The sequence below is a fragment of the Somniosus microcephalus genome, chromosome 4 (assembly GCF_052327205.1).
Source record: "Somniosus microcephalus isolate GS21.2 chromosome 4, FLI_Smic_1.0, whole genome shotgun sequence".
NCBI lineage: Eukaryota > Metazoa > Chordata > Chondrichthyes > Squaliformes > Somniosidae > Somniosus > Somniosus microcephalus.
The window spans coordinates 178,191,974-178,208,740 of record NC_140990.1 but is presented as its reverse complement, the minus strand read 5'-3'; the positions used below and the strand labels follow the sequence as shown (position 1 = coordinate 178,208,740).

At 45.5% G+C, this 16,767-nt stretch overlaps 1 protein-coding gene and 1 long non-coding RNA gene across 2 annotated transcripts in view; one reads left to right on the top strand and one right to left on the bottom strand.

Moving 5' to 3' along the window:
- The window catches only part of LOC147120022 (uncharacterized), a 62,739-nt gene that overhangs the window by 2,738 nt on the left and 43,234 nt on the right, over positions 1 to 16,767 (top strand). The window lies entirely within an intron of this gene.
- The window catches only part of col18a1a (collagen type XVIII alpha 1 chain a), a 381,250-nt gene that overhangs the window by 321,911 nt on the left and 42,572 nt on the right, over positions 1 to 16,767 (bottom strand). The window lies entirely within an intron of this gene.

The window sequence follows — 16,767 nt, the reverse complement described above, 5'->3', positions numbered from 1 at the left end:
TAAATGTGCAGCAACAGCATATTCCTTGACAAAACCTGGCATTCACAATTTCCATCCCATCACCTCCCCCACCACCCTCCCGGCTCATTGAGGGCGTGAAGCCGATCGATTCTGTACTGCTCACTTCAGATGACACGCCTGGGCTTGTACGCCTGACACACTTGGAATTCTTTTTCCACGTATTGTTCTTTTAGTAATTATTGGTTTAGAAAGGTCGTGGGTTCAAGCCCCACTCCAGCGACTCGGGGTGGGGGAGGCGGGTGGGCTGGTAGCACAAAATGGGCCTATTCGAATCTCCTGCCCATTACACGCCCCGCCCCATATTTCATTCAGTTGACTTTTTTTATTCGTTTTTATGGGGTGGGTTTCGCTGGCAAGGCCAGCATTTATTGCCCATCCCTAATTGTCCTCGAGGTGGTGGTGGTGAGCCGCCTTCTTGAACCGCTGCAGTCCTTGTGGTGAAGGTACTCCCCACAGTGCTGTTAGAGAGGGAGTGCCAGTATTTTGACCCAGCAACGATGAAGGAACGGCGATATACTTCTAAGTCAGGATGATGTGTGACTTGGAGGGGAACTTGGAGGTGGTGGTGTTCCCATGCGCCTTCTGCCCTTGTCCTTTTAGGTGGAAGAGATCGCGGGTTTGGGATGTGCTGCCGAAGAAACCTTGGCAAGTTGCTGCAGTGCATCTTGTAGATAGTACACACTGTAGCCACCATACGTCGATGGTGGAGGGAGTTAATGTTTAAGGTGGTAGATGGGGTGCCAATCAAGCGGGCTGCTTTGTCCTGGATGGTGTTGAGCTTCTTGAGTGTTGTTGGAGCTGCACTCATCCAGGCAAGTGGAGAGTATTCCATCACACCCTTACTTGTGCCTTATAGATGGTAGAAAGGCTTTGGGGTGTCAGGTGAGACACTCGCCACAGAATACCTAGCCTCTGACCTGCTCTTGTTGCCATAGTATTTATGTGGCTGGTCCAGTTAAGTTTCTGGTCAATGGTGACCCCCCAGGATGTTGATGGTGAGGGATTCGGTGTTGGTAATGCCATTGACTGTCAAGGGGCGGTGGTTAGAATTTCGCTTGTTGGAGATAGTCATTGCCTGGCACTCCTGTGGCGTGAATGTTACCTGCCACTTATCAGCCCAAGCCTCAACGTCGTCTAGGTCTTGGGCATGGACTGCTTCATTATCTGAGGAGTTGTGAATGGCACTGGACACTGTGCAGTCATCAGCGAACAACCCCATTTCTGACCTTATGTGGAGGGAATGTCATTGATGAAGCAGCTGAAGATGGTTGGGCCTAGGACACTGCCCTGAGGAACTCCTGCAGCGATGTCCTGGGGCTGTGATAATTGACCTTCAATCACCACAACCATCTTCCTTTCTGCTAGGTATGACTCCAGCCAGTGCAGAGTTCCCCCCCCCCGCCCCGATTCCCATTGACTTCAATTTTACTAGGGCTCCTTGATGCCACACTCAGTCAAATGCTGCCTTGATGTCAAGGGCAGTCACTCTAACCTCACTTCTGGAATTCAGCTCCTTTGTTCATGTTTGGACCAAGGCTGTAATGAGGTCAGGTGCAGAGACGTCTTGGCAGAACCCAAACTGGGCATCAGTGATTAGGTTATAGGTGAAAGTGCCGCTTGATAGCGCTGTCGATGACACCTTCCATCACTTTGCTGATGATTGAGAGTAGACTGTTGGGGCGGTAATTGGCCAGGTTGGATTTGTCCTGCTTTTTGGGGACAGGACATACCTGGGCAGCTTTCCACATTGCTGGATAGATGCCAGTGTTGTAGCTGTACTGGAACAGCTTGGCTAGAAGCGCGACTAGTTCTGGAGCACAAGTCTTCAGCACGATAGCCGGGATGTTGTCAGGGCCTATAGCCGTTGCTGTAACCAGTACGCTCAGCCGTTTCTTGATATCACGTGGAGTGAATCGAATTGGCTGAAGACTGGCTTCTGTGATGGTGCGGACCTCAGGAGGAGGCCGATGTGGGTCATCCACTCAGCACTTCTGGCTGAAGATGGTTGCAAACACTTCAGCCTTGTATTTTGCACTCACGTGCTGGAATCCACCATCATTGAGGATGGGAATATTCATGGAGCCTCCTCCTCCCCCCGTTAGTTGTTTAATGGCCCAGCACCATTCACGACTGGGTGTGGCAGGACTGCAGAGCTTTGATCTGATCCGTTGATTGTGGGATCGCTTAGCCTTGTCTATAGCATGCTGCTTCCGCTTTTTAGCATGCATGTCATCCTGTGTTGCAGCTTCCCCAGGTTGGCACCACATTTTTAGGTACGCCTGGTGCTGCTCCTTCAATAGAACAGAATGTCGGGCAGTGCTGTATAAATTGGCGGCCAATGCAATGGCATCTGCTTTGCGCTACCAGCCCAAGACCAATTTCGACCGCTTAATATCATAAGCTAGGCTGACACTCCTAGTGCACTACTGAGGGAGTGTTGCATTGTGGGGAGTGCTGTCTTTCAGATGAGACATTAAACTGAGGCCCCATCTATCCTCTCAGGTGGATGTTAAAATTCCAATGGTGCTATTTTGAAGAGGAGCAGTGGTGTTCTCCTTGATGTCCTGGCCAATATTTATCCCTCAACCAACATCACAGATTATCTGCTCATTATCACATTGCTGTTTGTGGAAGCTTGCTGTGCGCTATTTTGGTTGCCGCATTTCCTACATTAGTACAGTGACTACACTTCAAAAAGTACTTCATTGGCTGTCAAAAAGCACTTTGGGACGTCCTGAGGTCATGAAAGTCAAGTTCTCTCCTTTTCTTTTGAATCCTATCGAGTCCCTGCCAGGGGAAGGAAGAGGATTGCGACAACAAGGCAGAAGTAATAAACCTCCCCCGCCCCATTTTAATTCATAGGTAGCTGATGGAAGAGAAATACAATTGCAACGAAGCCATTGTTTGGAACTGACCCATTTTCACTCCACAGTTCAAATTCAGAGTTGTAGTTGTGACAAGGAGGTTCACCATGGCAACAATCTTAACCATGTTCCTCCTCGCACATCAATGGTCTTGATGTGCAGAATTTCATTCGGCAATAGATATTCAAATACAGAACCAGATAAAAGAGTCACCAGCTCAGACATTTCAGCTTGGTATTTGTTGAAAAAAATCTAATCTAATTTGGATGCGGTGTGAGACTGCAGCACAGGGGGAGACCATTTGGCCCATCGTGCTTGTGCCAGCTTTGAAAAAGCTATCCAATTAGTCCCACTCCCCTGCTCTTTCCCTTGCTTAGTTTTCCTTTTCATGTATTTATCCAATTCCTTTTTGAAAGTTTCTATTGAAGCTGCTTCCACCACCCTTCCAGATCAGAACAACTCATTGCGTAAAAAAGTCTCAAACTCCCCACTGGTTCTTTTGCAAATGACTTTTAATCTGCGCCCTCTGGTCACCAACCCTCCTGCAACTGGAAACAGTTTAACAGCGTTAAAAAAAGAGGGATTAAATGATTTCCAGTCATTAATTTTTTTTTTTATAAATAGAGCACTAAATGTTGCCCAACTAACCAGCAGCAACCCAGATTTATCAGATGATATGACGTATGGATGAAGTTGGTCCAATTTACAGTTACCTCCCACAGTTATCTTAATGGAGATCACGCCAAGCTTTGTAGAGAAACTTCGCTACAATCGCACAACATTTCCCCTCGACCACAGAGGCTGATCATTCCAGCTCGATTATACTTCTACCTTGCTGTTTAGGGATTTTGCTGTGCGTAAGTGACTGTTGCATTTGCTTAGGTGAGTGCATTTGATAAAATCAAATCCCGGTTTCAGCCGTGACTCAGTGGTAGCACTCTCCCCTCCAACAGTGCTTTCCAGATCGCAACAACTCGCTGCGTAAAAACAATTCTCATCTCCCCTTTGGTTCTTTGGCCAATTACCTTAAATCTGTGTCCTCTGGTTACTGACCCTCCTGTCACTGGAAACAGTTTCTCTTTATTAACTCCAACTGTCAGAAAGAGTGGTGGAATCAGGATCCATCATAGCTTTAAAAACCAGTATCAATAAATATTTGAAAGAAAAAAAGTGTAAAAGGGTGCGAGAAAGTGCCGAGAAATGGCAATAAGAGGATAGCTCTTTCAGAGGGCTGGCACAGGTGCGATGGGCCAAACGGTGGTCTTCGAGTTATTTAAAAAAAAGTAGGCTGCATATAGTGACAGCACAAATCCCGGCCAGAATGGAGATGATTGGATAAGTCCCTCGTCAATCACTCCTGCTGTAAGTGACTGGGATTGATGTTACACACATCATTTGTATTGTGTGACTGTCCTCCATTCACTGCATTTGGCTGGAGAAATAATCCTGCTTTTATCGGGAGACTTTGCTGTAGTTTCTGTCATGAGTTCGGAGACTCTAAATTAAAACCACAAGTCCCGTCCCCACCTCCAACTCATTGGCTGACAGTGGTGTTGATATACTTAAAGAAAGCACATTTCAGTACAGTGCAGCACTCCCTCAGTATTGCACTGGAGTGTGGGCTTGGGTGATTTATATTCAGCTTGTGAATCCACTACCATTTGATTCAGAGGCAAGAGAGTGCTACCAACAATGACACAGACCCTCTTTAAAAAGAAATGTTAGATTTTTGTTTCCTATCTTACGGTAGGATTTTTTTTTTTTTTTTTTTTTTTTTAAACTGTATCAGTGCTGATTACATGTTCTCATTACAGAGGCAATGAGAACAGAGAGTGTGCGAGAGGAAGTTGAATTATTAGAGGAGAGATGGCCGAGAGCTGGGAATAATTTAATGTCAACCAATGGCACCGACACTTCTGACCCTGCCTCGGGAGAGCCACCTCAGTGTATTTCCTCCTCCCGCATCACAATTCGTTCAGTTGCTTGTCGGTGTGTGATATTGCTGGCTCCTGCTACGTAATGTGGAGATTCAGTTGCCGTTCGAGTGTAAAAGGTGTCATCAGCTGTGGCTCAGTGGGTAGCACTCTCGCCAGAGTTGGAAGGTTGTGGGTTCAAGCCCCATTGCAGAGATTTGAGCACATAATCTCGGCTAATACTCCCAGAGTAGTACTGAGGGAGTGCTGCACTGTCGGAGGTGCCGTCATTCAGATGAGACGTTAAACCGAGGCCCCGTCTCCCCTCCAAGGTGGAAGTTAAATGATCCCATGGCACTATTTTGAAAAAGAGCAGGGGAGTTCTCCTCGGTGTCCTGGCCACTATTTATCGCTCAACCGACATCACTAAACAGATTATCTGGTCATTTACCTCACTGCTGTTGTGGGACCTTGCTGGGCACAAACGGTGACTACATTTCAAAAAGCACTTAATTGGCTGTAAAGCACTTTGGGACGTCCAGAGATCGTGAAAGGCACCAGATAAATACAAGTCTTTATTATTTATTTATTCATTTTTTATTTATTTTTATTTTTTTAAATGCTGAGGAATGGCGTCCTGAGTTTTAATTTATTGAAGCAGGCGGCCTAACCTCAACAGTAGGTTGGGCCGTTAACAGGGAACTGGGGTGTGTGCCATCAGCTGCACGCCTAGAACTTAAAACCTTCTTCAGTTTGACTCCCACGTACTGTTCAGGGTGAGTGACTGCTCCAAGCCAATGCAACATTGTTATTCGAAAGGGGGTGCAGAAACAGAGACCTGGGGGCTTCCCATTCACAAAGGTGGCAGGACAAGTTGAGAAGGTCATTTAAAAACAAAATATGGTATCCTTGGCTTTATCAATAGAGGCATAGAGTACCAAAGCAAGGACGTTATGGTAAACCTTTGTAAAACACTGATTAGGCCCCAGCTGGTGTGTTGATGCAAACTTTAGGAAGGATGTCACGGTGTTAGAGAGGGTGCAGAGGAGATTTACAAGAATGGTACCAGGGATGAGGGACTTCAGTGAATTCATAAAAATATGCCCTGAATTCAAAAATTTGAATGACGACCAAAAACTTCCATACCTATTAGGGGAACAGAGAAATTGCGTAACTTTAGCAGCAAACTATGTTACAGCTTGCCATAAGCAGAGGGACAACCATTAAACCTAAAAGATTATATGCATATTATGAGTGTATATTTATACACACAGGGATATATCTGTTTATACACTGTATGAATAGATCTGTGTTTATGTGTTCAACCATAAATGTTTTTTCGGTGCTTTGGCAACATAAGATGTACCTTGTCATGCCAATAAAGCAATTTGAATTGAATTGACTGGAGAAACTGGGATTGTTCTCCTTAGAGCAGAGAAGGTCAAGAGTAGATTTAATAGAGGTGTTCAAAATTATGAAGAGTTTTAATAGAGTAGATAGGGAGACTTGGTTTCCACTGGCAGGCAGCTCGGTAACCAGAGGACACAGATTTAAGGTCATTGTCAAAAAGAACCAAGGGGGAGAATTTTTTTTTAAGCAACGAGTTATGATTTGGAACGGACCGCCTGAAGGTGGTGGAAGCAGATTCAATCATAAACTTCCAAATTGAATATATACTTGAAAAGGCGGACATAAAAGATCACAAGGCCCTATTACCAAGACGAGCAGGGGAGTTTTCACCGGCGTCCTCGCCAAAATTTATCCCTCACCCAATATCACTAAAAGACGATTTGGTCATTTATTTCACTGCTGTTTGTGGGATCTTGCTGTGCACAAATTGGCTATTGCATTTCCCACATTACAACACTAACTGCACTTCAAAAGTACCGCGTTGGCTGCAAATTCGCAAAAGGCACTTTAGAAATGCAAGTCTTTCTTTTTCTTTTTAAATCAATACCACCAAAAAACTAGATTAAGTGTCATCCACCTCACTGCTGTGGGCTTTACAACATCATGACAAATGAACTGCCTTGACATGTTTGAGAGGTGGGGATAAGGCACTCTATAAACACAGGTGTGCATGTTCTTACTTCTATTGTGAAATTGCAGCAAGTTGCCCCTAAAGCACAGCCAGAAAATAGAAATTTGTAAGAAACTCGCTTTGTAATGCTACAAAAAATCTTGACAGCCAATTTGTTTTGGGCACCATTTCGAACATTTGCATTTTTATTACACAAGAATGTCGAGGGCAGAAGTGTGCGTTGAGAACACAGACATGTGTTTTCAATCGAGCAAACAGAGGGGGAGATGTATCATTAGAACACAGCAGATAAAGTTCCTGGCACCAACATTAGTCTTCCCAATACTGTGCATCACTGCCATCTCCTTAGAATGATAGAATCATACATTACAGAAGGAGGCTCCTCGTGCCTGTGCTGGCTCTTTGAAAGAGCTATCCAATGTCCCACTCCCCTGCTCTTTCCCCATAGCCCTGCAAATTTTTCCCCTTCAAGTAAATATCCAATTCCTTTTTGAAAGTTACTACTGAATCTGCTTCCACCACCCTTTCAAGCAGCGCATTCCAGATCTTAAAAACTCACTGCATAAATTTTTTTTCTCCCATTCCCACCTCTGGTTCTTTAGCCAATTATCTTCAATCTGTGTCCTCTGGTTACCGACCCTCCTGCCGGTCCCAACGCGCTTTACAGCCAAGTACTTTTGAAATGTAGTCACTGTTGTAATGTGGGAAAAGCGGCAGCCAATTTGCGCACAGCAAGGTCCCACAAACAGCAACGTGATAATGACCAGATAATCTGTTTTAGTGATGTAGGTTGAGGGATAAATATTGGCCACACTGGGGAGAACTCCCTGCTCTTCTTTGAAATAGTGTCACGGGATCTTTTACATCCACCCGAGAGAGCAGACGGGACCTCGGTTTAACGTCTCATCCGAAAGACGGCACCTCAGACAGTGTAGCACTCCCTCAGTACTGCACTGGGAGTGTCAGCCTGGATTAAATCTCTGGAGTAGGACTTGAACCCACAACCTTCTGACTCAGAATTGGGCACTAAGCCTCTTCGATGGTACAGCTGTATGTATCCCCTTGAAATTTTTATACAAAGATTCTTTAGCCGGAAATACTGAACACTTTTAAATAGATACACCTATGTATAATGTGCTTACAACTGAGTCTGTGCTCCCACTAAAAATGGCAGCTACGACACATCACGGTGGATCAAGAGTTAAGGTTTAGCCTTACTTAGCGGGTCAAGGCTTTAAAAAAAAAGGTTCCGATTTTTATTTTGTTCGTCGGATTGGGAGTGTCCAGCAGCATTCACATGATTTACCACACACCTGTGATATTCGGGAGGTCTTAGAAGACAAGCCCAGCATTGTCCCTTCACCCGCTATCCAAATAATGCGTGGTCATCTGCTTGGGTCAGGTTTACGGGCCTTCCTCTCAAGGGCGCACACAAAGACAAGGAAATGAGAGGGAAAAACTAACAAATAGGCTTGAAAATAAACAGAGATGCCCGCTTGAAAGATTATGTAGCTACCACAAACTTTTCCCAGTGGAGACTGCAGAATTATAGCTGAACTACCCAAGCAGGAGCAACCCAGAAGTAGAAAGTAACACCAAGCTCCCATGAGAAGGGACAAGTGGTTAACTGGTAATAACAACAGAAAATGCTGGAAAAACTCAGCAGGTCAGGCAACATCCGTGGAGAGAAATTTGAGTTGACGTTTCTGGTGCCTTGTTTCCCCAATCAGTTTGTGCACTTAAATCCAGATTTCTCAAAGGGGTTAATCTATCTGCTCGTGACATTCCAACTCCCTGACTCACCCTCCAGGTAAAAACTAAAACACTACTGCACTCACAATTCTGGCATTCCTGCTTTGGATTGTTTGTTTATAGATCAACATATTCCCATTACCTAAGCTATTGAAATATGCAATCGGGCAGCTGTCAGATAAGATTCCGCCTTTTAAAAGTGAGGGAGCTACCAGCTCGGGGAAGGTCATCCAGCTCCCAGAGAGTGGAATCTCACCTGCTCAGGACACCTGGGCAAGGTTTAAATACCACAGTGTATTTATATTAGAGTGTCGCAGCATCAGTGGGCAGCCTTACTTAAGTGGCATAGTTGTAATATTGAGACAGCACACAGGCACAGGGGAATAACTCACCCAGTGCTTCTTCTCAAGTTTCATGGTGTCAGGTGTGGCTCACTGGGTAGCACACTCGCTTCCGGGTCAGAAGGTTGTGGGTTCATAATCCAACTCCAGACACTTAAGCACAACATCTAGGCTGACACTCCCAGTGCAGTACTGAGGGAGTGCTGCACTGTTGGAGGTGCTGTCTTTCAGGTGAGATGTTAAACTGAGTCTGCCCACTATAACACTATTTCAAAGAAGAGCAGGGGAGTTCTCCCTGATGGCCTCGGATTTATCCCTCAACCAACATCACCAAAACAGATTATTTGGTCATTATCACATTGTGGTTTGTGGGATCTTGCTGTGTGCAAATTGGCTGCCATATTTCTTACATTAGAACAGTGACTACACTTCACAGAAAAAAGTGCTCCATTGGCTGTATGTTCTGGGATGTTCATGAAAGGCACTATAGAAATGCCAGTCTTCCTTTTATCAATCAGCAGAACCTTGCTTCCTGTGCTCAAAGTTTAGTTTGATTCAGTAGGAAAGGGAGAGTTTTAATTCAGTAACAAGAATGAAATCTCCAGATGAGAAAGCATTTCTAGAGTTAAAGGGGGACTGTCGAAGATGTTCCGCGCGTGACTTTATTTCCACTCTGGGTGGTGCACAGATCAGGGACAGCAGGATTTACTGCTAATTAGGAGTCTTAAGCATTGATACAGATTGAAATCTCAAACTGCAATTCAATTCAAATTAAAACAGTCATAATTACAGGTAGCAAAAGCGCTGTTTATCTCGAGCAGGATGGGCCCCAGCGTTTGTTTCACCCGAGGCACCAATTTCCATTTCGTGTATACTTTCAGAGGTTGTATAGCTCAGATTTCTGGTAGCTACCAAACACTAGGCAGTCACCAGCACATGTCCCATTAAAGTGGAGGAGACAACAACTTGCATTTATACTGGGCCTTGAACGTAGGAAAACGTCCCAAGGCGCTCCACAGGAGAGTTACCAAACAAAATCTGACACCAAGCCACAAAAGTTTTAAGGAGTGTCTTAAAGGAGGAGGGGTTTAAAGGAGGAGGGGCATGGAGAGGTTTAGAGAGAGAATTCAAGAGCTTGGGGCCTAGGCAGCAGTGGGGCAAAGAGGCCAGAATTGGAGGAGCGCTGAGATCTTGGAGGGTTGTGGGGCTGGCGGAGGTTACAGAGATAGGGAGGGGGAGCGAGGCCATGGAAGGGTTTGAAAACAAGAATGAAAATTTTAAAAAATGAGGCGTTGCCAGACCAGGAGCCAACATAGGTCAGCGAGCGCAGGGGTGATGGGTAAACGGGACGTGATGCAAGTTCAGTTAGGGTGCAGAGTTTTGGACCAGCTGAAGTTTACAGTGGGTGCAAGTTAGGCGGACGGCCAGGAGAGCGCTGGAATCGTCGAGTCTAAGGGTTTCAGCAGCAGATGGGCTGAAGCAGCTCTCCAAAGAGGAGGGAGACAGATGAGGAGTTTTGAACGTAAAGACAGCCTATGTTGTAGACAAATTAAGAATGCGCTTTCTGGCCCATATGGCTCAATAACTGCGCCACAAGTGTTTAAACAACCTGACACACTGGAGCTCTCATTTGTCACTCTCGACAGCCAGGTGGGCCTTTAAGATGGCAGCAGGACCGCCTTTAACAATACGTTCACCACCTTTCAAGAAGTAGCCAATTAGACAGAGAAGTAGAAGTTGTAGCAGTCAAGAGTCAATTTATTTCCATTCCATTAGGCACAGAATGGCTCAGAGTTTGGATACCGTGCCAACTGATTCAGGCCCCGAGATACAAGCAATTGCATTTTAAATGCTCTTCTCAGAAGCCCGCCTGCTGCTTTGCTCCATTCAGCCTATCCTCAGCTGAACTCAAGACACTGCTATCGTCACTCACTGCTCAAAGAATGACAGCCCTTAGCACTTTTGAATAAGGGGCCTAGCGGCCTGCTGGGTATGCGTCAACAGGCTCAATTGGGCGTCACGTCAAGCTTCAAAAGGCAAAGTCTGACCACAGGTGCCCATCAATACAACAATCAAGAAAGAAGGCATATCTCCACCACCACACTGCAGGTTAGAAACATGCAGATGAAAGAAAGACTTGCATTTAAATAGCGCCTTTCACGACCCCAGGACGCATCAAAGTGCTTTACAGCCAATGAAACACTTTTGAAGTGTAGTCACTGTTCATTATCTTGTTGCTGTTTGTGGGACCTTGCTGTGCGCCAATTGGCTGCTGCGTTTCCTACATTACTACACTGTCTACACTTCAAAAGTACTTCACTGGCTGTAAAGCACTTTGGGACATCCTGAGGTCATGAAAGATGGGATATAAATGCAAGTCTTTCTTTCTTTGCAGGAGAAATTAAAATAGTTGGACCTTGCACCAGATTTTCCAATTCTACAATAGGGCTGAGAATCTAGACCATACACAACGATGATGATAGACACGGAGAGAGAGAAAAACATCTCACTCTCTAATTGACCCGATTGTTGAAGTAGGTCCTTATGGTAATGATGGGGGGGGGGGTCGGGAGGGAATGGTGGCTGAATCGCAGGCTGGAGCCACGTCCCAGCAATTGCTCAGAGTAATCAGGGCCTGCACAATGAGGTCTTTCATCGTATCACAATATCAAGACAGGGCCTGCAGCAGGATAATTACCACCATTGTTGGATTGTGCGCGGGCTCACTCCAACATTTCCATTAACTCATGCAGGGTAAGGTGACGCAGGAACCTTCACAGTTCCCGCCAGAGCCATATTTTATACACAGCTGACTGCCTAATGCCCAGCAGAAGGGGCGTCAAATATAAGGCCAGGCTTGGTGAGACCACATCAGGAGCAGGATTCAGATTTCAGGTGTGATGCTAAACCGAGGCCCCATCTGCTCCCTCAGGTGGAGGCAAAAGATCCCAAGGCACTACTTCGAAGAAGAGCAGGGGAGTTCTCCCCGGTGTCCTGGCCAATATTTATCCCTCAACTAAGATCACTAAAACAGATTATCTGGTCAATTATCACACTGCTGTTTGTGGACACTTGCTGTGTGCGAACTGGCTGCTGCGTTTCCCCAGTCAAGTCAACTGAAGGTTCTACCACTGGCGCTGGAGCGGGGGGGAAGGGGTAGAAAGGAGGATGCACAGGAGGACAGAGGACAAAGGACACAGACTGGATCCCTTCACACAATAAATCATTTTTTTAATGCAATTACTAATATCTTGAAGGAAATCTGGCAGCCCGCAGCAGTGAGGGGGGTGACAGTTAATCTTGTTTTTTTGGTGGTATTGATTAACAGAAGGCTGGCCTTAGAAGAAAGAAGTCAAAGCACTTACATTTGTGTCGCACCTTTCACGATCTCAGGACGTCCCAAAACACTTTACAGCCAGGAAGCACCGCAGCCAATTTACGCATAGCTAGGTCACACAAACAGCAATGTGATAATGACCAAATAATCTGTTTTAGTGATGTTGGTGGAGGGATAAATATTGGCCAGGACACCGGGGAGAACTCCCCTGCTCTTCTTCAAATAGTGCTGTGAGATCTTCTACATCCACTTGAGAGGGCAGTTTAAAGACAATCCAAAAGATGGCACCTCTGAGTGCAGCACTATGTACATGTACATAGATCCCTGAAGGCAGCGGAGCAGGTAGATAAGGTGGTTAAAAAGGCATATGGGATACTTGCCTTCATTAGCCGAGGCATAGAATATAAGAGCAGGGAGGTTATGATGGAGCTGTACAAAACGCTGGTGAGGCCACAGCTGGAGTACTGTGTGCAGTTCTGGTCGCCTCACTATAGGAAGGATGTGATTGCTTTGGAGAGGGTGCAGAGAAGATTCACCAGGATGTTACCTGGGATGGAGCGCCTCAGCTATGAAGAGAGGCTGGACAGGCTGGAGTTGTTTTCCTTGGAGCAGAGAAGGCTGAGGGGGGACCTGATTGAGGTGTACAAAATAATGAGGGGCATAGATAGGGTAGATAAAGAGGAACTTTTCCCCTTAGTGGGGGGGTCAATAACAAGGGGGCATAGATTCAGGGTAAGGGGCAGGAGAGTTAGAGGGGATTTGAGGAGGAACTTTTTCACCCAGAGGGTGGTTGGAATGTGGAACTCAATGCCTGAAAGGGTGGTGGAGGCAGGAACCCTCACAACATTCAAGAAGCATTTGGATGAGCACTTGAAATGCCATTGCATACAAGGCTATGGACCAAATGCTGGAAAATGGGATTAGACTGGACAGGGATGGATGGGCGGTGCAGACACGATGGGCCGAAGGGCCTCTTTCTGTGCTGTAAAACTCTATGACTCTATGACTCCCTCAGCACTGCACTGGGGGTGTTGGCCTAGATTATGAGTTCAGGTCTCTGGAGTGAGGCTTAAACCCATGACTTTCTGACTCGGAAGCGAGAGTGCTACCACTGAGCCACGGCTGACACCTTCATACAAGGGCATGGTTTCCACACATTCACGTGAACAAGTAGGCGGGTCCTCAGGTCAAGAGTCTCATCCGAGAATGGTGCAATGCCTCGAGTATAGGAGTGCCAGCCTGGGTTACGCACTCAAGTCACCAGAAATTGGCACACAAGCTTGAAATTAGAGCCAGGCCGTTCAGGGGTGAAGTCAGGTTGCACTTCTTCACACAAAGGGTAGTGGAAATCAGTAACTCTCTCCCCAAAAGGTTGTTGAGGCTGGGGATCAGAGATTGATAGATTTTTGTTGGGTAAGGATATTAAGGAATATGGAACCATGGCGGGTAAATGGAGTTGCGATACAGATCAGCCATGATCTAACTGAATGGCAGAACTGGCTCGAGGGGATGAATGGCCTCCTCCTGTTCCTATGACTGGTTGGAGACAAATCATAGAATCGTACAGCACAGGAGGCTATTCAGCCCATCGTGCCTGTGCCAGCTCTTTTGAAAGAGCTGTCCAATTAGTCCCACTCCCCTGCTCTTTCCCCATAGCCCTGAAAAGTTTTCCTTTACAAATAAATGGGAGGAAATCTTAACCAAACAATATGCCCATAAAAATAAATTTTTAAATACAAAATAACTGGAGTAGCTGAGTTCAAGTTAGAAAATATACCTTGAGGTAATGTGTGTCAAATTCATTTGCAATTTGTCAATTATGAAAGAAAAAAAATCTTCAGAAAGCAGAAAATCAAATATAATTCCATGTCACTGCAATTCACAGTGTATTAAATTCACTGCTCAAAGAGAATGGCAATTGATGCCAACTTTAATGCATCTCTTCTTGTAATTCAGATGCCAGAGATGCCGAAGGCTGACCCACTTACTTCAGATACTTCACTTAAAATTAGGGGGAAAATTAGAGAGGGGAAAGGAGAAAGAGCAGGGGGAAAGAAAACTTGGAGGACGGAATTAGGAACTAGGGTCCGCAGAAAATGTCATTTTCACTCTGAAGCCAAGGGGTCAGCTGTGGTAGCACTCTCGCCTGAGCCAGAAGGTTGAGAGTTCAAGTCCCAATCTAGGCAGGCACTCCCAGTGCAGTAGGAGGTGCCGTCTTTCAGATGAGACGTTAAACCAAGGCTGAGGGGGAGACTCAATGCCCTTGAGACAACTCAGGATGGGCAGTAAATACCCCATTACTAGTGTCACCCACAACCCAAGAACAAATAAAAACCACCCAAGAACAAATAAAAACCAATGTAACAAGCACTCTCAACAACAAGAAGGTTACACAGATTGGAGTCAATAGATTTCCTGAATAAAGCACCAGATCTTTGGGGTGAAGAGTCCTAGAGTTTATTGCAAGAATCTGGTTTTAGATCCACAAAAAGTAGACACAGATACAACAACTTGCATTTATATAGCACCTTTAACATAGCAAACTGTCCCAGGGTGCTTCACGGGAGCGTTATCAGACAGAATTTGTCACCGAGCCACACAAGAAGATATTAGGACAGGTGACCAAAAGCTTGGTCAAAGAGGTTAAGGAACCCCTGAAAGGGGGAGAGAGAAGAGAGGCGGAGAAGTTTAGGGGGGGGCATTCCAGAGCTTAGGGCCTAGGCAGCTGAAGGCACAGCCGCCAATAGTGGGGTGATGACAAACTTTACTGTCATCTGCAACATCCTTATCCATGCAAGTCCTCAGTGATTTGGGGTTCACAGAGGGGAAAGCTCATTATCAATAAACTTCCAGAGTTGCTCAATACCAACTGCACAACTCAGTTTAGGTCAGTGCCACACAACACAAGTGGGCTGTTTCGGTTCTCCCTCCCCTCCCATGCACACTGGCCAACATCGACCTTCCAAATATGAACATTGCAATATTGATTGCAACAGGCAAAATAGAAGAATCACTTATTGTTTGTATTAAGAGCTTAATAAAAAAAGAATAAAATTAATCTCCATCTACAACACGATGGGTGAAGTATAAGGAGCTATTTTAGCCAGTGACTTGTCCCAGCATAGATTTAATACACAACACCAAGCCAGTCACCAAAAAGGGAATTTGCAACCCTTTTTCAGCGAGGGTGAGCAGGAAAGACCCAAGTCCAAATGAGTTAGGCTTTAAACAATACACCTGTCCAAGTCACCATTAGTTGCCTTACAATGGCTCAGTTGCTCCTGTCCTTCAGATGAGAAGTTCGCCCTCTTCGTGAATGCTGTCAATACAAAGTAATTTTGATGTTGTCAAGGTGACACTGGTGACTGCAGAAGTCCTGGAGGAAATCACAAATACACCAGATAAACCACAAGAGGGCAGCTTCTCAATGGGGCCAGGACACCCAACCCTAACCAAGGCTCTGGAAAGATGAAAGGCTATGACTCAAACCTCATCCTGAGCGCCAGGAGAACCACTCAATTCTGGACCACAGGACTGAACAAGTTACAAGAAAAATTAGCAGCGATAAAGCAGAGGATTGTTATTAAGCTATTACCAGAATTTTCCAGTTACGTTTCACTTGATTGTTGCGGGAAGATATTGATGTCTGGTGATAAGATCCTGTTCTGATCCCATCTTCTGATAAGGCACAATACTTGCTTCTTTCTAGCCTGCCAAAGCACTAGTGAACAGAGGCAGTTAAAATAAGGGAGCACCTAGTTCCTTAAGTAGCACTGTAAGAACAGGACACCTATGTTATGGATGCATACCCTTTTGAAAGAGAGCTTTTGCTCATTCCTTACTCATCCCAACTCGGGATAGGTAAGCACTCTGGAATCCAACCCTGGATCTGAATTGACTTTACAACAAATATGGCGCTCAACAAATCCATTTTACCCACAAACCTCTATGGGATCCAATCCCAACATCCTTCTCCAAAGGAAGGATAGCGGATCTGAACCCACCGGTGAAACAAATTCGACAACTCTTAGCATACGACAATCATATGCCATGTTCCAATGACATGGGTCTTTTCTGGCACTTGGGTTAGACACACGACTCGATGGGGCATTCTGTTGTAGTGACCGACCCCTGTCCCGAACCTACTGCCTTTTAGCTAATGTTGCATCAGGTCTTTGAGATATACGTCAGAGGTGCCTTGTTTCAGATGAGACATTAAACCAAGGCCCAGTCTACCCACTCAGGTGGTGTAAAAGATCCCATGGTATTATTTCAAAGAAGCAGGAAAATTCTCCTCCAGTGTCCTGACCAACATTTATCCCTCAACCAACATCATTTAAACAGATTATCTGGTCATTAACACATTGCGGTTTGTGGGAGCTTGTTGTGTACAAATTGGCTGCCGCGTTTCCTGCATTACAACAGTGACTACACGTCAAAAGTATTTCATTGGCTGTAAAGCGCTTTGAGACGTCTTGATGTCGTGAAAGGCGTTATA